The sequence below is a fragment of the Sinohyriopsis cumingii genome, chromosome 13, assembly GCF_028554795.1.
Source record: "Sinohyriopsis cumingii isolate HCF-2022 chromosome 13, ASM2855479v2, whole genome shotgun sequence".
Classification (NCBI taxonomy): Eukaryota; Metazoa; Mollusca; class Bivalvia; order Unionida; family Unionidae; genus Sinohyriopsis; species Sinohyriopsis cumingii.
Genome location: NC_142973.1, coordinates 59,957,955 through 59,985,564, shown reverse-complemented (window position 1 = coordinate 59,985,564; position 27,610 = coordinate 59,957,955). Strand labels below are relative to the sequence as shown.

Here is a 27,610-nt window from a genome sequence, read left to right as displayed (position 1 = left end):
AATGTTTGTCAGAGCGAGAGTATTGGGGCCTGATCTGTTCAATATATTTCTCAGCTGATATAGCGGGTATAATAGAGCCCCCCCCCCCCCCACGCGCCGAGTTCGCCACAGAGCGCTTGTGTAATATACGGTTTAATACAAAATACATGATCGTGGGCAGGAATATACAAATTTTGGTCGATATACATGATCGTTGTTATCTATTCAAACGAGGGCCATGAAATACATTAGCAAATCCCTACAGTATTTAAGGCAGGCGATTACGAATTATTTAAACCACATTCTTCATCTGTCACAGATTTTATAATCATTTTGAAGTGGCTGCTTTATCTCGAGGAAAACGAGCGGTAAGTGTTATATAAAACAAAATCTTAATAGCAATTTGATCACTTTTGCGTCATTTTACAGTAAGAATAGTAACAAATAGAGGATAATTTCTTTTCCTACGTTAGGCCTAATACCTGGTATGTTTCTTAGTGTGATACACACACAAAAACCAAAACAACACCAACAACATTTTAAAAAACCCACAAAAACGAGTGGCGCGCCGAAGCCACGGGCTAAAATGTTTTTTTAAATATTTATTTATAGTATCAATCACAAATTGAAATATATCCAGTATTAGAGTTGGAAAAGAAAGTTTTATTTTTGATATATTTTTTTAAAATTATCTCATCCTAGCGAAACACTTTCTGCAAATGACCTTAATAAAGGAAAATAATAAATTAACCTAAACCACTTTGAATGTCGACCGTAACTTGTATTTACACGGCATCATGCGCGGAAGAAAATACCAACTGAACCGGGATTTCAGACAGCAGATGAACTTGATTCATTGAACTTCATGAGCACAATCAAACAAATGCAACAGTGAAAAAGTGGAACTATGAAAAATCGAGAATGTTAGATTTGCGGAGGATTTATTCCGAATTATTGTCTGCTAATAAAGGATTCATGTCAGTTGCTGTGTCAGGGATGCCCACACAGCACGCCGTCCAAATGTGAAGTTGCGTCGTGCTGAAAGACATAACACTGTGCCATAATTTATCTTATGTCATGTAAAGAAGCTGCATAAATTATAGTATTTAAAATTTTCTTCATTTTGTAAGAACTCAAGAAATTAATTCTGGTTTGAAAGACAAGATGACGGTAAAACTCAGAAGACGTAGCTGTACAGTACCGTTGGTGTTTGAGACATCATAAAAAAGGTAACTGCGTTAACTTCGCTTTTTGTTTGGTAATATGTCGGAGATCATCTTTTGCAGACCTTCTTTGAGCTTGGAGTAGCTTTTACATTCTAAACATTTTTATTTGCACTTATCTGCTTAACATGTATTGCTGGGATATCATATAGAATATGAAGTCAGTATAATGGTACTATATTTTAAATATTTGAATGATAAATTACTGATAAATGATATAATGATAAACTACAAAATAAATAATTTGCCCATTATCCAAAATATGTTAATTAAAACAAACATTGAATGTAAATTCAGATATAATGAGCAGTTGTAAGAAGTCAGAAATAACATTTTATCAATTGAACCAGTTATGTGTTATCATCATCAATTGTAAAATAAACACATGGAGACAAGTATGCTTAAATTCTAAAATGAACACACACACACACATATGGTATTTTAATTTAATACAGAAAAGGTGACATTGATATATGCAGACCAATAATTTTTTTCTTTTTCAGATACAAATTAAAAAGCCTAATTCTGAGAGTTTCACCTACAACATTCATGATGGAAAAGGGCCACTAATTAAGAGCTGACATATGTGGAAGAAAAATACCATCCATGTTGAAAAGGGCTAGAGGTAATGTGAGAAAACATAATTTATCAATCTGAATTAACATTATTGTTGCTATTTTATCTCAACTGGTCAAAAGGCTAAGTGGGTTTATGTAATGGTCCAGAGTGTGTTATTTATTTCACATCCCTTCTGTCTTTCAACAGTAAGAAATTAGCTACTTTGGAGTCCATAGTTCTGATCAATTTGTTTATATAAAACTTGGTTTTGGGCTTAAATCAACATCTTGGATAAATCTAATAATGAGCAAAATCCAAGTATATACACGAGGTGATCATGTATAAGATTAGTTGAGTTCTTTTAACCAACCTAAAAGCCATACTTCCACAATATAGACTAAAATCATTAAGTTGTCCTCGAAGTTTGATGAGTATTAACCATTAATAATAATAAAGTGATCTTTCACCTGACTGAGCATGTTACCACCGCATGCAGTATTTATGCATATAGTGCAGTTTTTACTAAATTTAGAATACATGCTTATATAAATGAGATCTAGATTGAAGAAGTGAAGATGCATACAAATACACGAGGTTATAACCACTACTGCTGATTCAAGTTTGATCATACTTGGCCATTGGGCTTCTATAGTCAAGCTTCACAATGATGCTTATTATGAGTGTGATAAAGGTATGTTAATGAAGTGACCTTGCATCTGATTGGCAGAGTTTCTTACGACTTGCACAACAGTGTTTATGGTCAAATTTAGATCTGACTTGTTTAATTATTTGCTTGTATGTCTGAGGCTGTAAGCAAATTCTATGCAAATAATGTGGTGGTTCTACATCTCACTCGCCATTCTTGCTACTGCTCTTAAAACTATTTCTCATTAATTTTATCAGACTTGGTAAATAGATTTATCTCATCAAGATATAGCAAAGGAGCAATTTTGTAAAAAAAATATTCATATTAAACTCAAATTCTGCATCTGATTGGTTGACCTTGCAAATACTATAAGGGCTCTATTTCTGACAAAAAGATTATTTTGATCTAATGTAGCAGAAATGCTTATATGATCAAAACATCTAACATATTTGATAACAAATAAGAAATAGTTTTTCATGTAAATTTGATAAACATTGATAAATCGGTTCATATCATTAAAAGCTTGGAAGAGTTTGATTACATGCGAGACCTTCACATATTAATCATGCTTTATTTAGAGAATTATTTTTGTCAGGATTTAGTAAAATAGGTAAAATCAGTATGGACTGGTTTTGTTATGTACAGCAACACTAGTTGTTTACTGAGTACTGAGGGAATTGGAGTAAGGCAAGGGTACATTGCAGTAGGTAACCTGGTTGACTTGATAACAGGATTGTAACACAAACATTTTTATCAGGAGTCTATCATACATACCATTGATTCACTGCAGATCCTGCCCCCATTAGTTACCTTTTCATACATAAAGCATTTGGGTTTTTTATGTCACAAATCCCATAGGGATTAAAATTAACATCATAGGTCTCACTGGATAATTTTGTATTTTGACATACACCTAATTTTTAAGGTAGAAGGCATGAACCTAATTATCACAAGCCTAGCATTTCTAAATTCACACATAAGCTAAATCTATAATGTGGTTTAGATTTACTTTGAGTTAGGCATGGAAATAGGTTGGCTTGTTAGTGACTGCCTGTCACAGTTAGATGAGCATTGGAGATCAAATGCTTGATCTGCAAATGAGCTGCTGACCTTTATGTGTGTCTGCTACAGAGGCAAATATAAAAAAATCTAGATGGTTGAGGGTTGATGAAAAAAGTATGCTAATTTGTTATAGTACTAGTGAACTTTATTCATGCATAAGCCACATACTGATTCTTTTAGCTGCCTTGTCACAGAAAAATATTGAAAATAGCTATTTCTTGTCAAAAATGAATGTAAAATTTAGGAGATGATGGCAGTGATGGTTCAGTATAGAAATCAATAGCTGCATCAGGAATTAACCTGATTACTGCAGTCAAAATCTCACATGTATGCTTTCTACAAAAATCATTAGTTTGTTTTTGTTAGTATCTTCAGTGTAAAATTATTCTCATTTTTCTGCAATTGGTCATTGTCGGATGAAAATTCACCAGATAAAATGTCCAGTGAGACCATAAAATACACAATTAGAAAATAAAATAAATTTATTCTAGAAAGAAATATTGCATGCAACTCTGTGACACAAATGAAATTAATGAGAAAACACTTAAACAAATGGCTAACATTACTCATCTGGCTTATATAACTTAACAGTTGGCCATTTCACTGTGGAGTAGTCAGGTATATCTAGTATTGTAAGAACAGAGCCTAAACAGTAATCTCAAAACTTTTATCAGATCAATTGCATACTTAGGTTTGGAAAGTATTACATGGGAATTATGTTAATTTTTAAAGATCAAAATGTACCTGCATGTTTTGACCCTACCAGAACCAAACTAAAAGCTCAAATGTGTGCAGTGCTTTTTGCTCGTCACAACATAATTGGGATTATAACTGCTAACCCTACCCTCTAGCACACATTTAAGATCTTTAGAGTTTTTAAATACAGCCTTCTAATTATATAAGTTTCATTACATTGGTTAATAATTAGTCACATGTGATGACACTTGTAACTAATCAAACCACAGCCACTGAGAGCAGACTAAGCACTGATATTTATGTGGTACAGTGGCAATATACAGTCCGTCTGCTGCACATTTAGTTACCTGCCCATTAAACTGACAACACATGAAACAAACTGGACAATTCTGAAAGCCTTGAATTTGACTTTATTTATCTGTATGGTAGAACAGAACATGAGTTGAAAAGCTTTTAATGAAAGACCTTGATATCAAACCTAATAATAACTGCAGGAGTTATATTATGGATAATTAACCATTCTCTCAGTTTCAAACTGGGCATTCCATCCCATGGGGTTCTAAATGTAAACCAAGTGTAACTGATATCCTAATGAACTGTAAAGACCATAGCAGCACAACAGCAGGGGGCCAGATATGTCCAGATCCAGGAATCATAGACCAGTTTCAAACTGATAATGAGCCACATAAAAATGACACATCTGCTAGAACTTATGTGATGAAGATAACTTAAACTGCATTATTATTAATCCTCCTCCTCCACATCATCATAATTGAGATGCATCATATATGTTTTATTGTAAAATAGTTTATGCAACATAATTCAGTGAAGACCTTTACTGCCAATTTACCAGTGAACCATTTGTTTCAATGAACATATTTTATGTTGTAACAAGGAGCATCATTTAAACATTATGATACACTTATCATACCTGTATATGAAATCTTAATACTAACACTTATACTTGCAATACTACTACTAATAAAAACACCTGCACTGATAATTTGATTATGTTCAATTGGACTTGTATCTAAATGATCACCAGCTGTATGAAAAGACATATTTTAATATATAGATATTGGATGGAATACTAGTTACCACAATTGAATAGTCATATGATAAATGATATATTATTATTTTAAACAATTTATATTTGCAGTGAAACATACTTTTACATTATCTTCCCATAAATTTCATTTATAGAGCAGTATACTCTGCATTCATTAAATTACTGAAATGGTTAATAATACAACAACAAATACTGCAACTTCCAGAACCACAAAAATCAAAAGATATAAACAAAAACTTCCCTACATGTATCAACAGTTGTCACTTTATAGACAGAACCATGAAGATTTAGGACAGGATGTTAACAAATTAGGTATTCAAGTTAAAAAGAAAAAAATACCAAGTAAGCTTACTACCAAAAAAATCAAACATTAACAGTGAATTTTAGTACATTCCCAGGAAACAGAATATATAATTTTTCTTAACTTGATCTGATACATCTTAAATCTATAGAAAATGATTCATATTGTATGACTAAAATATTATGTAAACAAAAATTCCATCACTTTTTTCAGATGCAACATGCATACCCCAACCCATCCTTCTTGATCATAAAGTATACCAGCATTCCACTATAAGATGGGGAGCTGTAGTTGCTCAGTGGTTAGCTTTCTGGACCTGTGAAATAAGGTAGGTTCAAATTCTACCATCGGACCAACCTGGGTTAGCTACCATGGTGCGTCCTTGGGCAAGGCACTATACTTAAAGTGCCTTGGCACTAAATAACTTACTTGTGTTGCTTTACCATAAAAAGCCAAACCAAACACAAAACAACAACTTTAAAATATGAGTTGTGTCACTACTAAGTAAAGGAAAATCATACTGAAGAAATGTTTTTGTTAATACAATTTAATGGATCTAAAAATCTCTTTCTTCTGCAGGAGTTTAAAATGTTAAATTAAAAAGGTCATGGTACACATTGCTTTGTTCGTACACATCAGGCTCCGTATCCCATATCCAGCTAAAATTTTCAGTAGAGTCTGAATAAAAAATATTTTAATCTGGATGATAATATTCTTTCTCCATTCGTATATTACACCAGCAAGATTGATCCAGATAAGATTACATTTTACTATAACACTGATGATGAGTATGCCTCATAACAACTGACAAATGTGGAGAGAATGGAGTTAAAATGAACTCTGATTTCTTTTCAGCCATAACACAAGATGATCATTTATTATGAAAAAACCTGAATAAAGTTGGAGTTCATAACCATGACAGTCTTGATATAATATAAATTCAATATATTATTGTTGTCTTGAGGTATAGTTCTGTATATTACAATCTCACACAAGATCAGGGTATATTTTAGTACCATACAGTTAATTCAGGATTGTATTAATACCTATTCTGGTGAATGAAAACTGAATAAGTTTTACTATTTTGGAACCAGTTGCAATAAAGTTCACTACACAAGAGAAAATATGACTTTACTGTAATATCTAAAATGTAAAATCTGCAAACAGAATACTTGCTTGACTTTACACTTCAACTATATCATAATATTTATTTGAAATGAATTTATACAAATGGCATTAAATTGGGTTTCAGGCTGGTAATGACAATGGTCACACTGACTTAGACCCAGGGTGGGCAACCTTGTCACCAATTGCCACAAGTGGCAAATTGGCCATGTAAGTTTGGCTCAGTTGTGGCATCGTATGATGTTTTTCACTTCTCATTCGCCACACCTGTGGCTACATTGAAAAATAGTTTGCCCACCTCAGACTTAGACAACTAGTAAATTATGAAAGAAAAATGTCATTAAATTATGCTTTTCTGGATTGCTAGATTAATAAGTTATTGTTGACTTGAAGTTAGAATATTATGTCAGTGAAGATAACACTCACAGTGACTTTGACATTTTGAGCTTTTTGTGAAGACATTGGAATTATGTGTGTGAAGTGCTAGATTAAGTGTGTGTGTGTGATTTGGATTTGTTACATTACAAAAAAATGTAATGTAATTAAAAAAATTACTAGTTTAAAAAAACCTCAATCATATCATGGATTAAGTAATGATTAAATTGTATTGCAAAGATCAAATCAGCAAGGATAGCACTCACAATGACTTGGGTATTCTATATCCCTAAGAACATTTTTGGACCTATACTGTATAAGAAATTGAATCATGTATTGCAGCATAAGAAAAATTTCTCAGGCATGGAATTAGAGTCTTAAATACAGAAAATCAGTACATACAAAATAAACGTGTTGGTATGTGAAGATAACACTCACTTGACAATATAGCCAAGTTCTTATAACAAATGATATAACTATATGTAGTTTGCTTGTAAAATAAGTTAGGAATGAATATTAATTATATAATTTAGAATAGAGAAAAGCACATTAAATTCCATCAATAAATATTTTGTGCTTAAATAAAATCTTAAACAAAAATGTACAAGTCCAAAATATTTTGTTTTAGTGCTATGTCTTACTACCCAAATAACGGCCATGTATATGTGTTCCAATGTCAATTGTCATCGGAATGAGTAGTCCATCTTTCAGGAATAGCTCACACACTTGGCAGCCTATATCGACACTCTTCCACTAATTTATGTGTAATTAATATACTTACAGTGCTGTCTTTATCCTGGTGGAGTGAAAATATGACACTAGCAAATGGACACATTTTCATGTTCCATTGACATACATTTGAATTTGTTGCAATGCAACGGTAGTCGAGGTACGCCAAAGTTTGTTTAAGTAGGTTCATGTGGGGAATATGTTTCTTGAATGAAACAAAACATTGCTTACAGTTCCAATAGGCAAAACATATTTTTATTTGTTTCCTTAAAGAATAATGTTTCAGCTTAACCCGATTTTGGCATTCCTGACTTTCATCGCTTTCCAGCCAACTGAAATGTGGGCCAACAAAACTTGAAAACAGGTCTGGTTCTTTTGTGAGAATTTGAATTTATTAGAGAAAAGACATCAGGATAAGTGAAGTCTGACAAAAACATTATAACTTTACTTTGTAGAAATGCATTGTTATTGGTTACCAGTTGTGTGTGATATTTCTGAAAATTTGACTTTCATTACACTGTTAGTCGACATCAAAACGCTTCACACAGCACCCTTCGTTAGGCAGTAAGACCCATCAGCCCCCCAACAAATATATTGGGTGATGTGTCTTATGTTATCGGACTAGTCCAAAATATTGCTTAAAGTTTCTAAACTATATACAGAACAGTAAGAAACAACTTAAAGAAAATAAATAACTTTTAAAAAAGCTCATAGTAATTGCAATATTAGTTAGAAAGCTGCTGAGCTGTCTTCATACATGCAGCCCACAACACCTTATATACTTATGACATATTGCATAAAAACCCCAGCTTGTTAGAACCTTTAAACAAACATGGGACTTAGTATCGCAAAAGTACATTTAGTAAATCTGCACAATAATTATATTTAAAAAATTACCAACTTAATAGTTTACACATTAGTACCTAATGATTTTATAGCCAAGAAGAAAAAAAGTTGATTTCTAGTAGTACATGCCATGTTTACTGCTGCTGCTCATAGCAAGAGTTCGAAACCTGTGTTAAGCTATGCACTTTTACAGTATGATCGAGATACACCACATGACAAGATTAGTCAGCATGTGTTTGTATCAAGTGAAATAAAACAGAGAAAATCAAAACTTAAACACAGTGACATACAGAAACTTAATATTGGTATAAACACATTGAGAGTAGTGAAGTGGGACGATATAGCGTCAATGGGACTTACCATTAAAAACCACCCTGGGACGATATAGCGTCAATGGGAAATTTAACATTGTGGAAACCCCTGGGATGATACAGCATCAAGGGGAATTTAACATGGGAATATGGGACTGTTTAGCGTCAAGGGGAATTGAACAGGGTGGGACTGTATAGCGTCAAGGGGAATTTAACATGGGCAAAAAAAAATAAAAAATCTTGGGCCTGTTGAGCGTCAAGGGGAAATGGAGCAGGGTCGGGACCCTATTTTAATAAGGTCCCGACCTGATGGGTCTATGGAAATGGAACAGGCGAAAATTGAAACAGGGAGGGGTCTCTATTTTTTATTTTTTTTAAAACAAAAAAAAAAATAAAAAAAGGGTAGGCAGTGAAAGTCAAGATCTTTTCGAGACCTATGAGTGGCCCTGAAAAGGGCCTTTGGGTTTATGTTAATATGCCCTTAACATAAAGGGCATCTGTGATTTCTTCTTGTTCTTAGGCTTCGCCTGACTGCAGGACCATAGACTAAAACTCTTTTGAGACATCCTTGCCTCTCCACATAGATCCTACGTATCCATAGGCTGGTATCTGTCCTATGGACAACTGTCCACTTGGATCGGACGTACATCGGTATGTCTGTCCTGAACATCATCGAAGACACAAGCGTAGAAGATTGAACGTTGGTCCACATGTTGAGGTGCCGAGAACAGGTGAAGGAATGCAGTGAACTACACTTATTTATAGGGAGAGGAAGGATTGAAACGGAGTTCACTGACCAATCCAAACACGCGTTACAAAATTCAGTCAGCCCACATCCAGTCCGAAGAGAGCAGTCTGTGACGTCATGTGGTCTGTATAGATTTGCTAGCACCTGTGTGCAGTCAATTCATGCGACAGTTTTTCAACATGACGGAAACTCAGAAAATGATAAATTGGGGTGCACCAGCTGTGGAGACTACCCAAGGGAAACCGGACTTACTTTCAGAAGAGGTGAATTGGGATTTTGTGGATTTTCTTACCTCGCAAGAATTTGTTCCGGAACCTTCGTCACCTTCTCCTTCATTACCACACGTGGAGAAATTTAGACAGAGACAGAAAGAAGAATTGGAGAAATTTATACAACAGCAAAAGGAAGCGGAACAAGCTTTTCTCCTACAGCAACAGCAGCAAAAAGAAGAGGTAAGAAAAAAACAAGAAGAAGAAGAAGCAGCAGCAAAGAAACAAGGGTGTGAAAATCAAATGGTCACGGTACTGTTAGACATTTTAGCGGAGTTAAGAAGTCTGAAACAAATGTTATCAGACTTCTTTATTACGACCAAAGAGAATACGACCTTCCCGAGCTAAACACTCTAACCCTGTGACTAAGCCTCCCGTGCCACCCTTAGTGATTTCAACCAAATCATCATCATCAACACTACGCAGTCCAGAAGTAGGCCTTGGCCGTGGCAAATCCTTAAGGCAGTTAAAGTTGATTGCTTAAACTCACCCCTACACCAAAAAAGGCCCTTTTCAGGGCCACCCACGTCTGTCGAAAAGAGATAGACTTTCAATTGCAAACATCCATTCAAACTATAAAAAAAAAACATTTTACCTCTGTAGTACGTGTGTATGAGTGTGTGAGTGTAGGTTCTTATTTTAAAATCAAAACCCAAAGTCACTTACCTTTTAATACCTAATTTATTCTTTTATAAATATTTACAATCCAATTCACAATTCACAACAGAGCACTTTAAAAAGTTCATAAACTTCTTCTGTCTCATTGTTCACTCTCTGAGTTTTTTGAATTTCTTCACCACCACAGTCTTTTCCTCCTATTCCTCCTCACTTTCTTCTCTTCTTCTTTTCTTCTCCTGTTTCTTTTTCTTCACCTGTTTTCTTCCTCTTCTTCCTCTGAAGAATCCCTCTCTTCTTCTGACTCCTTGTTTCTTTTTTGGGCAATCTGGAGACCTGTGTCCTTTTTCTTGACAATAATAACAGGTATCTTGACTTTTGTCTTTTCTAGCCCCTTTTTTCTTTTTTGACGGTCTGGACACTCTGAAGACCAATGCCCTTTCTTCTGACAGATATAGCAAGTATCTTGACTTTTATCTTGAAAGGAAGGAGAGTAGTCCCTCGGCTGGTCTGAAGAGAATTTTTGGATGACCCCTCGCAAAGCTCTGATGAAACGTTCGATCTGGGTAGTCTCTTCCATCGTTGTGCTCGGTTTGAGAGTGAAATGAAGAGTGAAAGGACAAGACACATACCCTTTTATATACGCTGGTCTGCTATGACTATAAATTAGTCCATGGTGTTTAAACTTTAGTCATTTGACTTTTTGCTATCAAGATGAAATGATCCAATTCATTTGAGAAGAAAGAAGAAGAAAGTAAGAGGCAGAAACGTGCTTTATCGCCTCGTACCAGGGCTGAAGTCTTGGCACAAATTCATGCCAGTGATTTTGAAGAGGACATGAGTGAACCAGAATCCAAGCCCTCTAAACAAAGTTCACCACCCTTAGTCAACCGTGAAAAGTACTATTCCATTCAAGAGACGGAAGAGCATCCCTCTAGAAAATTTAGAACTACAGCTTACAAATACATGGTGAAGTTTAAAGATTTCAAGTCCGAAGTACTGTTAGAGAAAGCAGAAGGGTTCATCACCGAGATGTGGATTGAAATGCTCAGCATGTTTGGCCTCTCCACCCTGTCTGAGCGAAGGACAAGAACGAGTGCATTGTTCAACTGGTCTGCGCACGTTTGTCAGCCCTGCCTGTTACCAACAACATTTGAAGATGCAAGGTTCACAGAAGAAATGTGCTTGTCAGCTGCTGAGATTGTGCCCTACCTGTGGACAAGGCATACTTACCAATAATGCCAAGGCACACCTGTGTCGAGGAAAGAAAAAATGTCACATTTGCTGCCACATCGTGGACTTGGAACACGAATGCTATGTGCAAAAATACCAACCCCAACCAGAGAAAGAGATCGGTCACAAGAAGAAAGGCAATTTCATCTTTTTCGATTTTGAATGCATGCAAGAGACTGGTATTCACATTCCTAATTTGTGCGTGGCTCATCGAGCGTGCGAGAAGTGCATTCAAGAACCTATTTTCAGTCATTGCCTTCACTGCAGCAAGATTTCTGGAGGACGTGAAAAAATCTTTCGAGGACCGAACACGCTAGCTGATTTCGCTCGATGGGTCTTACACCCCATCGACAAGACGTGGATCCAAGAGGACATCGAACGTTACGGAGATTGTCATCGTCATGCCACAGTGATGGCTCACAATTTCTCCGGATACGATGGACAGTTTCTTCACAGATACTATACAGAACATGGCACCGAACGTCCTAAAGTCACTTTGAATGGAGCCAAAATCATTTTCATGCAAGTGGGACAAGTACAGTTTAAAGATTCGATGAGTTACTTAGCCATGCCTTTGAGTCGAATGCCTAAAACGTTTGGAATGACAGAAATGGCTAAAGGGTGCTTTCCACACTTTTTCAATACGGAAGCCAATCAACACACCGTTCTACCCCATTTGCCTGAGGCTCACTATTACGACCCTGACAACATGCGTACCGAACAACGAGAAGCTTTCTACGCTTGGTACCAGGCTCACGCCTCTGACCCTTTCGACTTTCAGGAAGAAATGCTAAAGTATTGTCGTTCCGACGTGGACATTTTACGGTGTTGCTGTGGAAAATTTCGACAACTGTTCATGGAACACGGAGGGGTCAATCCTTTCAAAGAAGCTTGCACCATTGCCAAAGCATGTTCCTTAGTGTACCGGCAATGATTCATGCCTGAAAACACCGTGGCTGTCATCAGTCCTCAAATGACCAACTATGTCAAACGTCAATACTCGGTCAAAGCCCTACGCTGGTTACATTACTTGTGCGACAAGGAAGACAAATGGATTCAGCATGCCCGCAACGGAGGGGGTGAAAAGACCATCAGAATGCATTCGGTCGATGGTTGGGACTTAGAAAACCCCAAGATTGTGTACGAGTTTAAAGGTTGCTTATTTCACTGATGCCCCGTCTGTTACCCTGACCGTGGCACTAAAAATCAGTTTTTACAATGAACCATGGAAGACTTGTACCAGGCCACATGTCAGCAACGCCTAAAGTTAGAACAGGAAGGATACTAAGTGGTGGAAATGTGGGAACACGAGTACCATCACCGTTTGAAAACCGATCCCGAGTTTAAACACCTCGTGGAAAGTTACCAGTTCATGGACCCCCTGAACACGAGGGATAGTTTGTACGGAAGAAGGACCAATGCCACCAGTTTGCTGTACCAAGCCGACGAAGAGAAAGGAGAAGAAATCAAATACTTGGACGTGTGTTCACTGTATCCCTACGTGTGCAAATATTGTCGCTTTCCTGCAGGGCACCCACAATTGTTGACGGAACACATCGATTTGAAAAACATTCGACAATATGAAGGCTTGATCAAATGTAAAGTTTTGGCTCCCACTGACTTGTACCATCCCGTTCTACCTCACCATTGTCAAGACAAACTGATGTTTCCTTTGTGCCGTACTTGTGCTGAAACGTGCAACCAAGGCCTGCCTTGTCAGCACACCCAGGCTGAACGGGCCTTGACGGGGACGTGGGTCAGCGTAGAATTGTTCAAAGCTCTGGACATGGGATACCAACTGTTAGAAGTGTATGAAATTTGTCACTTTCCCAAGACAGAACAATACAACAAGGGTGACCCCACTCAGAAAGGCATTTTGGCAGACTACGTGGATGCCTTTTTGAAACTAAAGCAAGAAGCCAGTGGTTATCCGTCCTGGTGTCACACTCCCGAAGACCAAAAGACATTCAAAGAGAAATACTGGGCACAAGAAGGCATTACTTTAGATCACATCGAGAAAAACAAAGGCAGGCGATCGTTTGCCAAAGTGATGTTAAATTGCTTGTGGGGTAAAATGGCACAACGACCGTGTTTACCCAAGACAGAATATTTGACAGAACCTTCCTGCTACTTCCAGATGATTCACAACAAAACTAAATTCATCAAACACGTGGACGTCGTTCGTGAAGATTTGATCTTAGTCAATTATGAAGAAGATCTGGACTTTGTAGAAGCCGATCCTTTTGGAAATGTCATCATTGCAGCTTACGTGACAGCTCATGCTCGCTTAAAACTGTACGAAGCTTTAGAACTGTTAGGGGAACGCGTCCTGTACTTTGACACGGATAGTTGCATCTACATCGATCACCCGAGTCAACAGCACCCTAACATCGAAGGAGACCGTTTAGGAGCCTGGACAGACGAGCATTCTGACGACAAGATTCTAAGTTTCGCCAGTGGCGGTCTTAAAAATTACGGCTACGAATACCGGGACAAACAAGGAGAAGTGCACACGAAGTGTAAAGTGAAAGGATTGACTCTGAATTATCGTACCAGTCGAGTGGTGAACTTTGGGGTATTGAAAGAAGCTTTGCAGTCTAGAGAAGATGAACACTTTAAAGTGACCACCTATCAACCGAACAAGATTGTACGTTTACCCACTCACCACATCGTCAGTCGACCCTTGGAAAAAGTCTGTCAAATCGTGTATCAGAAGCGAGTGCGGCTTCCCAATCACTTTATATTGCCATATGGACATGTCGGTATAAAACATTGGTTGTAAGTGGATAGCCACTCACCAGAAGCATGACTATGCCACAGCAAGAATCAAGTGAGAAACCTGATGAGAACTCCAAGTTCAAACCCTACCATTTTCCAGTCTTCTTACCTGACTATTGTGATTGTGCCCGTCGATTGGACACATTTCAGAAATAGTTTACGGATAGGGAAGGATTACCTTCTTCGCATGTTTTAGCTAGAACAGGATTTGTCTACTTGGGACCTGAGTCAGGATTGGGATACGAAGTACAGTGTTTCGCTTGTGGACTGAAGTTACGAATGGATCTATGTATCTATAAAGGTTCAGCTATTCTGGAACACACTCGATGGTCTTTGCACTGCCCTTACCTTTCTATGGCCTTTCCACCCATTACACTACGGTACAATTATGACGGTACCTTAGAGACAGTACCTTCAAAAACTAGATATAAAAAAGGAATGATGTACAAGCTTGAGACTGCATTGTGACTAGTATAAAAAGGGGCTATGGTCAAGATCGATAGTTCATTGTGACTACCAAGACCAAGCGAACAAGATGAATCCTTTCAGAGAAACACAAAACAAGTTCAGAAAGGCACAATTCAAGTTTGGGGCTTCTGAAGTGGAATGTGATTGTGAGCCTTGCGATGGGAACGATGCTGTACGCTGTGACCTTAGCGATGCCGTAAAGCATCATGAGAACTTTGTTCTCACTACCCCTCTCATGGAAAGTGATGCTGTACGTGTCAAACCTGAGGGATGCGAAAGCGATGCTGCTCGTCCTCTTGGACACTTTACTGGGTTTCATTTTAAATGTGGATGTTCACCTTCACGTCTACCCCCCTACGGATGTCATCCAGACTTGAGCAAACTCCTGTCCATGTCACCCAGCCCTCATCGAAACGAACCTGTGAAAGACGAATATTCGTTCCCTGTGTGTTTGTCGGAATACTGCGACTTTGAAAATCGTCTTCAATCATTCAAAGGAAAATGGCCTAAGCATCTGGGAGGACCGATCCCCAAAGAATTAGCCAGAGCCAGATTTTTCTACTTGCACGAAGGGGATAAAGTCAAGTGCTTCAGTTGCGGTGTGTCACTTCACCACTGGGAACCACAAGATTCGGCCTATCTAGAACATGCTCGTTGGTCACCGAATTGTCATTACTTACCCTTAGTGGGACCGAGACATTGAAGTAACTTACCATGTCGTTAAAGAAGAAACCAGATTGGTTAGGAGTCAAATGTTGGACATCATCGAGACCAGTATTTAAACTTCATTTCAAAAACGATATTGAATCATTACCTAAAGAACTGCAAGAGAAGATTTACAAGGAAGTTTGGCAGGGGCTTGCCAGAGTGAAATCTCAATGGATAACTGTAGAACTTTTATTCCGAGAAATTCACAAGAGATAAGTGAAAAAAGTCAACCAGTGTGTTAGATTTCTCTGGGTCAAGGGTGCATTCATACTATTATATCGCTTTAGACCGTTTACATCAAAAGAGTTCAGTGAGATTCTTGAACGTTACCCTGAATGGCAGTGGTCTGAAATTACTCACTATGTGGATTACTTTTGCTTTAGGAGAAGATTGTGAATTGTACGTTTTAAGTGATGATCTTGGTAATATAAGATTTTAGTCTTAGGGGGATGTTTTCCTTCACGTCCGCGCTTTAACTATAAGAACCCACAGTATTCGTCATTCAGACCGTGTGATCGACGAGAGAATCTAATCCGAAACCGGCTAAGCAATGAAATTATCTAAATTACACTAATAAATACTTACATAAAATATATATATATCAAATTTGGACCAATGGCGAAGACAAGGATTCGGTCTCCCCGAACTCTCCATTTATGAGAGGCGAGTGTGATCGATGAGGGAATCTAATCCGAATCTAGCCAAAAGTATTACAAAATAAATACACTCACAAAACAAGTACCAAATTCTGAACAATAGAAAAACTCATTTTATCAAAACTAGCCCACTGACTGATAAAACTCTACAAACAAATATCATTAAATTAAAAAACACCTAGTTCAAATACCAGGAAGAAATATACAGGGGGTGGGTGGTGGGAAAAACAAAACAAACCTTCTCCACTTCTCCTAACTTAATGCTCACCTAACACCCTAACTAACAGCTCCAAAAGTCTATCTTCTACATAGGTGACAGCTAAGACAAATACTAGGTATAACCATATAGTCCCAAAATAGAACGTATAAGGTGGTCGCAAGAATAGACCATCAGGGATCCCCCGTATTAAGACCCTAAACTTACACATATAAGGTAGTCAAAAAAACCCAACGACTATCGGGCCCGGCGGCACAATGCTGCAAATATAACAAATATATAGAATACCACCCCAAAAATTACTTGTATAAGGTAGTCAAAAAAAACCAGTGACTATAGGGCCAGCAGCACAAGGCTGCAACCAAAATTTACAACTAGATAATTAGGACCCAAAAACAATTACTCAGTAAGATGGAAAAAACACCAACTCCATCCAGGGCCAGCAGCACAAGGCTGCAAAACCAATCGACAAATACTGTCACCTAAAAGCTAACATCGACCTCAATAGACTCTATCTCTCTTAAAAACAGCACAGAGTTTTTATGATTCAAAATTCCAAAGACGGAAATTTAGAACAAAAATACCCTGGATCGGAAAAACCCTGCTAACCTGTGGCAAGACAACTCCGCCCGAGCCTGACCACTTTCGCCCTTTGCGACGGACAGACATCAAAACACATACGTGCAGTGCACGCATCATAAATTAAAAATACGGACTAGATCGGGTCCAATCCCACTAGTCGCTAATCAATGCAAATGAATGACAGAGTGTGTGCTGGGTCCAATCCCACTCAAACAAAACATAGGCCTTACAATCAGATCGATGTGTACACAAAAGTACCTTGACCTGACGGCCCAATCAATTAGTGTTCTGTGAACACAGATATGCCTGGAGGAAGTGGCTCCATTCCTTCCTCCAAGGAGTAATCAGTTAGGTGCCTGTGGCATCATAAACCAGTGGTACATGCTCAATGCGAAGCGCACGCCACTATAATTCAACTCAACAACAACAACAATCGTTCAGACCATTCCACGGAATAAACAAAGAAGATGGAGGTGACAAAATTATTCAATCTATTAAGAGATATCTATTTTTGGATAATGGATGTTGAATATGTTGTAGGAAGAATAGAAAAGGAATGGAGTGATGGAAATAGGCAAGACTTGTTAACTATTCAAGTCAAAAGACTAAAGGTGGCCGGAGATCTCATCGCAGGGATGATAGAAGAAGAAGTCAACAAGTCAAGAGGATTTACTGACCCACCTTATGTCAGAGTGGGAAGTTTGAAGGAAGCACTGGACCATGTCATCCAAGTCGGGTGCTTCCTGGAAAAAGTATTGTATTGGATGGAGTGGTGATACGTAAAATGGGGGTTCGACCAGTTGACAAAAACGGAAGAAGTAATGAGGAAAGTGCTGACGGAAGAGGTAAAGAACATCAAAGAAAAGTGGTCTAAGGAAAGAAAAGAAGAAGAAAATAGAAAGAGAAGAAAAAGCTTTGAGAAACTCAACAATAACTGGATAAGAATACAGGAGAAATTCCGAGTGATAGGTCATCCTGACTGGATGCCTGAGTCAGAAATAAAGAAGAAGATGACAGGAATATTGGTAAAAGTTAGAAGATGGTTGAAGAAGTGGAAGAGTTAGAAGAAGAAGAAACCCAAAGGCCCTTTTCAGGGCCACTCATAGGTCTCGAAAAGATCTTGACTTTCATTGCCTACCCTTTTTTTTTTCTTTTTTTTTTTTGTTTTAAAAAAAATAAAAAATAGAGACCCCTCCCTGTTTCAATATTCGCCTGTTCCATTTCCATAGACCCATCAGGTCGGGACCTTATTAAAATAGGGTCCTGACCCTGTTCCATTTCCCCTTGATGCTCAACAGGCCCAAGATTTTTTTTTTTTTTTTTTTTTTGCCCATGTTAAATTCCCCTTGACGCTGTACAGTCCCACCCTGTTCAATTCTCCTTGACGCTAAACAGTCCCATATTCCCATGTTAAATTCCCCTTGACGCTATATCGTCCCAAGGGTTTCCATAATGTTAAATTTCCCATTGACGCTATATCGTCCCAGGGTGGTTTTTAATGGTAAGTCCCATTGACGCTATATCATCCCACTTCACTACTATTGAGTATATATTTATAAATCTGAAATGGTTAATTAAAAATAGTTATTAGTCAAATTAACAAGGATGCCAGTTACTAGCTTTGATACTCTGTTTTTGTTAACTGAAAACATGTAGACTCAAGCCACATCTATAATGATAATTTCTGGCACTTTCAAGGCTGATATAGCCCTTTCATTAAAACCTGCAAACATTTTTGACAATTTTATCTGCACACATTGCTGTACATTTTATACATATCTGACTTGCCAGTATTTCTCCCAGCCATTGAGCTACCATTGGCAGAAGAGATCTTTTTGCGAAAAATATTTCCAAATCAAATCCTGTTTGGTTACTTGTAAATCGACATGGAATAGCACAACCCTAGCACAAATATTACTATCCCTACTTCGTGGAGACATTGAGGCTATGACATTGTACCTACTCAACCTTCTGTCGTATGACCATTTTGAATTTTGCGCTAGATATGGCTGTTACCAAATACCGGTGTCTAAACAGTACATAGGTGCTTTCTGGAAAGATTTGCATGCAGTAAGATTGCACATCAGATCCACAATATTTCCATCAATATCAACACAGATTGGAGGGGGGCCTTTGAAATTGTTTCTACATATTTAAACAGGTTTTCAATGAATTGTTGCTTTTTGTTTTTATTAGCAGGTATTTATACATTTATAAAATGAGTGTCCTGTATCACAATATGTATCAATCTTCCTGCAAAAAAGTTTCCCTTGTTTTTTTGCTCCCAAGTTACTCCCATTTTATTCTTGATAAAAGTAGCTACCCCTCCCCTTACATCTCCTTATAATCATTCACAATTATAACCCCATTTAATTTTTCCTCATATGAAGTTATTAGTTCTTTAGTCAACTTATTATGTGTTTCTTGTATGAAAATCATATCATAATTTGTCTTGTTGTTTAGTTTAATTATTTTTTCCCTATTTATTCAGTTTAAATTTGCTGAGGCTATATGGAAGTTTTTTATATCCATTTTCGCCTCTCCACCAGGTTGTCGCATTTTTGGTTATACATTAAGTATTATTAGTTTTAATTTAGAATTGAAATATCACCTAGGGGATCAAATAGTAATTTATTAGTCAACATGTAGACCCACTCCATGACCTTCTTGAATCTGTAACCCAGAAATTCCGATTAACTATGCATCTTTTAGAATCATACAATACATTATATAAAATATGGTAATGTATACCTTAAAACAATACTGCATTTTAATCCAAGTTTCCAATTTTGCAAGAAGTTGTCCCGCACATGCAAAATCATCTGCTACCCAATATGTAAACTTGTCGCCAGAACATAAATTCTCAAAAAATTCCCCAGCGTATAGTCTGTTTCTAAATTCTTTAGTAATTTTCCCCCATCAACAAGACGCAAACACATTGCATCCTATTTCATTGTTGTTTCTCTTCCACATAATAGCTTATTTTTTATAAAATGTTAAACTTTACTAATCTTTTTTCAAGATCACTTTAGTTTGCAAAAATATATCTTGTCATTTATTGGCATTCTACATTGAATTTTGTAAACTAGCTATAAACCTGACCTAATTACTCAACTTAACTGCTGACAGAAACAGTCTACAGTAAATGTATTTCATTTCTATAGCTCGATGGATAAACATTACATCTTTTAAAGATGTGCACAGAATAGGCCGACATATCACGAGTCAGGAAAACATGGGGGTGGTATCCCCTGTGTCCAAAATTAATATCATTTTGAATAGAATATTCTAGTGACAATTGCCTCTTTTCAAATGGTAAGCATTGCTTTTTTTTATTTTCGTCAATCTGTCAAATTTGGTATGCATTTTGCTTTAATATTTGAGATGGAAACCTTAGGTGCATAGAAATGTCAGACAGCATTGTACATCATGGATGGTGTCCAACATACTTTTATGATCATAAAACAAAATCCCATTGTTTTAGTTATGGCCACTGATTTAAAAAATATTCATCCAAGCTAAATATAATAATAATAATAATGAGGACTTTGTATAGCGCCTAATCTTTAGAAGCTCTAAGCGCTTTGCAACATTAGACAACATAAAAACATACACAATGATATGATTACAAAAACAAACACCATGAAATTAGAAAACAAAAAACATGCTGAGAATATTTAAGGTAGTTAACATTATTAAGTCATTAAGTTTGTTTTTGCAGTCAGAATAAGTAGTTTTGAGAGCTCTCTTGAATGGGATCACTGCGTCTTTGTGTCTAAGTTCAGTGGGCAATTCATTCCATGTTGCTGGGCCCTGGTATGCAAAAGAATGCTGTCCATGTGACTCTGTTTTCATAGTGAGAATAATGAGTATATGATTGTCGGAAGAGGAGTGTAAGTATCTTTCTTGTGTGTACACATAGGTGAGGTCGGATAGGTATGTTGGACTAGAGTCTGTCAGTGAAACGTAGCACAGAGAACTAATGTTGTGTTTGATTCTGGATCGAATGGATAGCCAGTGTTGGGTACAGAGCAGCGGGGAGGTGTGCTCTGATTGTGGTACTCTAAGTATGATCCAAGCAGCTATGTTTTGAACTTTTTGAAGTCTCTGCAGTAGATATTAAGATGAACCAGACAGAATTGAGTTACCATAGTCCAGTCTTGAAAGTACTAATGAACACACAAGTGTTTTAGTGGCATCAACTGAAAGATATCTGAGAATGGAGCTGATGCGTCTCAGCTCAAGATATGCAGCCTTGCATATGTTCATGACATGTTGGTGCAGTGTGAGAGTACTGTCCAGAGTAACACCTAGGTTTTGTACTGATTGTGTGAATTTAATGTTGGTGTTGCTGATATTTATTGTGTGAGGTAAAGGACGTGAATGAGAAAGTCTTTGTGTTGTAATCAGAATGGCCTCAGTTTTATCATCATTCATCTGCAGCTTGTTACAAGTCATCCATGATTTCACATCAGAAATGCACATCTCTACACCTTGGATGGTAGCATCAACTTCAGTTGGGTGGCTAGATTTGTATATTTGGGTGTCATCAGTGTACAACTGGTGAGACACTGGATGATGATCTATGACACTTGAGAGCAGCTGAGTGTATAGAGTGTAGAGAACAGGTCCAAGAACAGACCCCTGTGCAACACCACAACATAGATCAACTGGGCTGGAGTGTAATCTATTTGCAGACACAAATTGTGTCCTGTGGCAAGGGCGATATGCAGATTGTACATTGCTAAAAAGACTGTTTGAATTCAGACAAGATGCAAGCTGGGATTGAACAACCTTTTGTAAGATTTTTTATATGAATTGGAGATTAGAAACCGGGCAGTAGTTCTTTAAATCCTTATGGTGTAGTGTTAGTTTCTTCAGCAGAGGTTTTACAATGGGAGTTTTGAAAAATGATGGAAATTATGCTGATGAGAGAGAGGTATTAATAACATCAGTTAGTGAAGGCAATACTGGATCTAAGCACTCAAGCAGCAGTAATGTTGGAATTGGATCAAGTTCACATGACTTTGGTGCACTCTAGGATGATTACTTAAAAATGCATTTATTGGTGGTGAGAGACTAAATACATGACTTGATACTTGTGTTTAGCATTAATTGGAAAGCTGAAGATTAGTAATCTTTTGACATACATATCTTAATTGTACCATTTAATTTACAAAATTCAATGTAATTTGCATTGGTAAAATGTGTAGCACAAGAAAAGTCATTATGAATCAGAGATAAATCATATCTTTGTTTTGTCTGGAGCTTGACTAATTTATTGCACATTTCTGTACACTATTTTGTCTTTAATCCAGGATTATTCACTGCATTCGGATGCATTTCATGGTGAAAATTCACCAGCTGGATTTAAAAGTGGTGAATATTGCTAGCGATTGTTCTGCAAACCCTGTATGTCACAAGGAGTCAGTGTATTCAAGGACTCATACAGTATTTACAAGTTCTCATTGACATTTCAGATGAAAATGAAGAACTGAAAAAAGATGAAAATCTCAAGTGGAAACCTTTCTGGTCAGCCATCTCATCCAAAACCTCCTGAAATGGAGAGTATTTTGCAGACTCCAAGATTTCCTCTTATCCTGCTGGTATGTTCTATTTAGTTTATCTGGTCTCTTTTTATGTTTTATCAATTGCTTTTATACCATGCCACAATTGGAAATTCTTTATCAAAAGTATGTATAAATTTCATCATTTTTCTGTCTGTTTAATAAGATGTGTTTAAGAGTACTTACTTACTCATGATGCTGTATATATGAGATTAGATGTTTTGTTAAAAAAGAATGCATTTTGTGATATATTGTATCACTGCTTTATATACAGTGGTCATTGCAACCAGTATGCATTTTGTTTACATGCCAAAAAATCCAGTCTGATTTCTTTGTTTCTTTTTTACTGCAATTAAGGAGTAGTGATAATCTTTATACTCTTAGCTGCATCCAGAAGGACAACACCATCACCATCCCCATCCACTCTGGAGTGGAGAATATAAAGATTTCTCTCTGCCAGTTCCTCTGCAAGTAGTAAGTATTGAGGATGGAAAAAAAATGTACATTATAGAATAATGAAACAAATACTACAGGTGTTGACTTTTATATAATCTCTTATTTCATTTACAGCTCTCTAAATACGAGTAGGTCAATTATACACTGTATTTATGAATTTAATTCTCATCTAAGGTAGTAGAACTGTTTTATGTTTGACAAAATGTTGGGTAATTTGTGGCCATACACTAAAAACACATTTTGTAGCATTTAAAAATGCTTATGTTCAATGCACGTAAAACTCATTGGTTTGTTGTCACTTCAGTTGATAATAGTCTTGTCATCTTGTAGACATTTTGAATGTTAGTGTTCAATGCTAAGGTCATATACATTGATTCAACATCAAAATTTGTTTGCAAAATGGAAGATTATGACATGAAAGCACAAGCTCTTGTAGCTTAGATACTGTTATTTCAGAACATTGTGAGATGTTAATTAATTAAATTATAGGTCATAAAACATACTGTTCAAGACTTATTTGTGCAAATAAACAATGAGTTGTTTTTCATTGATGTGTCGACTGTTCATCATTCCATTGGTTTTTTTTATTTTTCTTTCTGATGTATACCATTGTCTTGTGTAAGTCAGACGCCTAAACCATCTACATTGAATGCAGACTTTACAGACACCAGCAGTGAAACAACATATCCAGGGAATAAAAAAATAAAGGATTATGGGAAAAGTTTTCATATAAACTGTACAAAAACCATGTATTTCATTCCATAAATATATTTCATTGTTAAACCCATGTTCACTGTACAGATCTTTTTAAGGAGTTTATAATAATGATCTTGATCTTTCAAAACTAATTTCATCACAAATCTGTTACAGATTTCCAGTTCAATGTACTTATGAAACTGGACACAAATATTGAGAATTTGTTGGAGCAGCTGGCCCTCCAAGTTCATACACAAGGCCCAGACACAGAATATAGAGAAGAAATTCTTGCAATGCCATGTGATTCAGTGGAGGAACTAGAGGGCCTTTGCCAGAGGTTGGAGGAGAATCCCAAACTCTCCAAGAAGATGGTAAATTGGGGCTTTATTTTCTATTTAAAAAAACTGTTATAACCTTTATTTGCTGTTGTGAACCTCAATATGCATTATGCAAGTTCTGCAGTGCCTGTATAATTATTTTTGGGGGTGGGGTGAACATGTAGTGGTCGGCTGTTTTGTCTTACGGATGTAGGCCAAAACATGTTTAGAGATGAACATGTAACAGGTATTTTACTACATATACACTATTACATATTATGTGGCTACTTTAATTCAATCCTTGAGTGAATGTCATTTATGAAGTTAATAGATTCACGGTGGTTAATTTGGTTTATAATTGCTATTAGTACATTGTGTTGCATAGTTAATGTTATCAAATTTTTTTCAAGTTAGAGAAATTAAATTTGCTTGCAAAACCATGGCAAAAAATAACTATATACAAGCATATTTTGTCACATCGATCATGAAATACTACTACTAATAATAATATCAAAATCAAAAAATAGTAATATTATTATTATTATTATTTTCAGATATGCTACTTGAGCTCCCTTGGCAGGTTTACAATTGGGGATAGTGTCTGCAGGATGATGAAAAAGCTTAAAACAAAAAGACTGGCCAGAGTATAGTCCAAAGGGACATAAAGGGAAAAAAGCATTTCAAGAGCTTGTGATATGTCAGGTTTTGATAAGTAAGTATGGCTTGATTTAAATTGTGTTTTTCATGTGACTTGCCAGAGATTTTTAAATGAATTGATAAAGTAACTTGAGACCACATTTCAAAGTACATGTTTTAAAAATATTCCATTGATTATTGCTGGCATTTAGAAAAATGCAATGCATCCTTTGTTGTGAAACTTTTTTAAAACATTGTATTACTCTTGCAGAAGCCTGCTTGAAAACTAATGGCAAAGCAAAGGCAAATGGAATGGAAGAGACCATATCAGAGACCCTCAAATATGCACCCAACCAACGCAGAATGATAAAAAACAAGGTAATCCAAATGACTCTTATTTCATCAATATTGGATTCAGTTTCGTCTTTTAAAGCATAGTATTTGCAAAGTGGATGCATTTCTAAACTGATAACAAAACCAGCTTATCCTATTGCCCAGGACTATCAAAGCTAGAGTCCAGCTAACTACAATATGCATATATCTTGTCTGATCGGACAAGTGCCTCCATTTGGAATTTTTATTCACATGAAATATTTGGATGAAATAAATTCATCTTTGTGCAAATTGATTGCACCATCCACTTGCCAGAAATGATAAGTAAGTGCAAAGTTATCTTGTATCATGGCTTAACGATAGTAAGGGAAGCACAAGTGCAGTGAAGAAAATTTCATACATTTTTATAATGCTGATTAACATGACTTCTGCATATGTAACTAGTGCTGAGATGATATGACTTTATTTAAGCATTACAATTTTGTTTTAATTTGCAGGTGCCTGAGCAGAAGAAGTAATAGATAAACTTTACAGTGGAGTTGGAGACTGATTCTGATTCATAATCTTAATTAAATCTAGAAAATAAACATTAAAGTCATATTAAAATATCTGTTGTATTGTTTCCTTCTTTCATTTTTCTCTTAAAAACAAATGTCTGAACCTTTAGTCTGTAAATTCAGTGGATTCCTTATCAGCCCATCTACTTTTACTTTACACCATGCTACTTTAAAAAAAAAATGAATTATCCCCATTGGGGTAGGTCCCCCCAACCCCCCACCCTACTTTGTCAACTTACCTGCCACATTTAAATCTAATGGAAGGCCCTGCTGTAAAGCCTGTTAGTAAAACTACCCAACAAGAGGATTTCATACATTTGCAACTCCTAGGTGGATGGTAATGTTTTCATTTTTGTAATGTAGATTTGGACATTCTTGCCACCAGTATGGAATATGTGTTTCAGAAACACAAGCAGCTTTCATCAGATTTCCATATAGGTTTTATATGTTGTGAGTATGTTGTAGGAAGTTTTTTTAAATAACATCATATGAGATGATGCCAGTGGAAATGGCAGAAAAGTGTCTGTATTGTTCACCAACTACACCTTGTTCTTACAAAATGTGGCTGTTACACATTCCCATGATGATGTCACTGACAGCCATCAGTGAGGAATGCCCCAACAAGCATAATACAAATTGCTTCCATTGTAATTGTTACAATTCCATTCTGACCACTCCGGTGTCCTAGTGGTTAGAGCGTCCACCTCAGAAGCGGGAGGTCATGGGTTCAAACCCCAGCCAAGTCATACCAAAGACTTACAAAAATGGTATTAACAGCTACCTCGCTAGACGCTCAGCATTAAGAGGTTAGTGTTAGGACTGATCGGCCTGGTGTCAGGATAATGTGACTGGGTGCAACATCATACTACATGTTTGCAGCATGATGCCCCAGTGCTATACATCACTATAAACTGCCACACTGCAGACATCGTAGCAATATGACTGAAAAATTATTCAAGCTACGTTAAAAATCCAATCACACACACACAATTCCATTCTATGATCCAGAACCAACACTAATTCCGTACTACAGTTCTTGCATTTCAATCCAATTTTGCTTTTGAAATGTAGTGCCACTCAATTCATAATGAACCCATTCATTTCAAACACTCGCAAATACATATTATTCCTGTCTACAACTGAAAAATATCTATATAAAAAAACGTGTAACTGTGTTTTATGCAAGGGCATGGAGATGCACAAAAACTTGCACCTGAAGCTTGAATAAATCCCCGACTGTGGATAAGACTTTACCCATCGATTACCCCAGCTTGGGGATAAATTCCGACCGTGGCGATTTATTATATATCCTATGACTGCTCCAGCTTGAGGGCAAAATCCAAGCACATCCCTAAAAAGATAACAAGTATAGCGGCTCTTTACCTTCTGTAAATGCCACTTGAGCTTCCTGATGCTGTTGTATCTGCCATTTGACAGAATCATGAATGTGGATATATTTCTTAATTGCCTCTAGTTGTTGAGTTAGTTTAGCTGTATGAAATTCCTTTGTGCAGACTCGCTCATTATTAATATTACAACAGTGATTTAATTACACATTACCTGTCAGCACACCGATGATAAGTCAGTTATTTTATAACACACCAACAAGCTTGCCCCTTGCCCCCCCCCCTTTTTTTTTATTTGGGCACCTGTGGACATGAATCTGCAAGGCTCAAATTGTCATTTTTAATATAAGATCTCAACATTTTTAAGGCCTTAATTTTAAAGACATCCTTAAAACCCCCAAAAGGTTATCAACTGGATCACCAGCCTTCGTTTAGAGTAACAGCAAGTATATATATATATTTAGGTCTAAGGAAACACAATAAAAATGTTTGATTTAACAATGACATA

At 36.7% G+C, this 27,610-nt stretch overlaps 1 long non-coding RNA gene across 5 annotated transcripts; it reads left to right on the top strand.

Annotated features, from left to right (window-relative positions):
• Nucleotides 1-671: 671 nt before the first annotated feature.
• Nucleotides 672-25,807, top strand: LOC149785669 (uncharacterized). 5 transcript variants are annotated; one of them, XR_016425436.1, is made up of 9 exons: nucleotides 679-1,208; nucleotides 1,706-1,827; nucleotides 5,748-5,862; nucleotides 22,675-22,800; nucleotides 23,146-23,235; nucleotides 24,088-24,284; nucleotides 24,785-24,942; nucleotides 25,138-25,244; nucleotides 25,697-25,807. It is a non-coding gene; the product is annotated as an uncharacterized LOC149785669 (long non-coding RNA). The 5 variants fall into 5 exon arrangements; XR_016425438.1 differs by having other exon boundaries at nucleotides 23,119-23,235; XR_016425435.1 differs by having other exon boundaries at nucleotides 672-1,208; nucleotides 23,146-24,284.
• The last annotated feature ends 1,803 nt before the right edge of the window (nucleotides 25,808-27,610 follow it).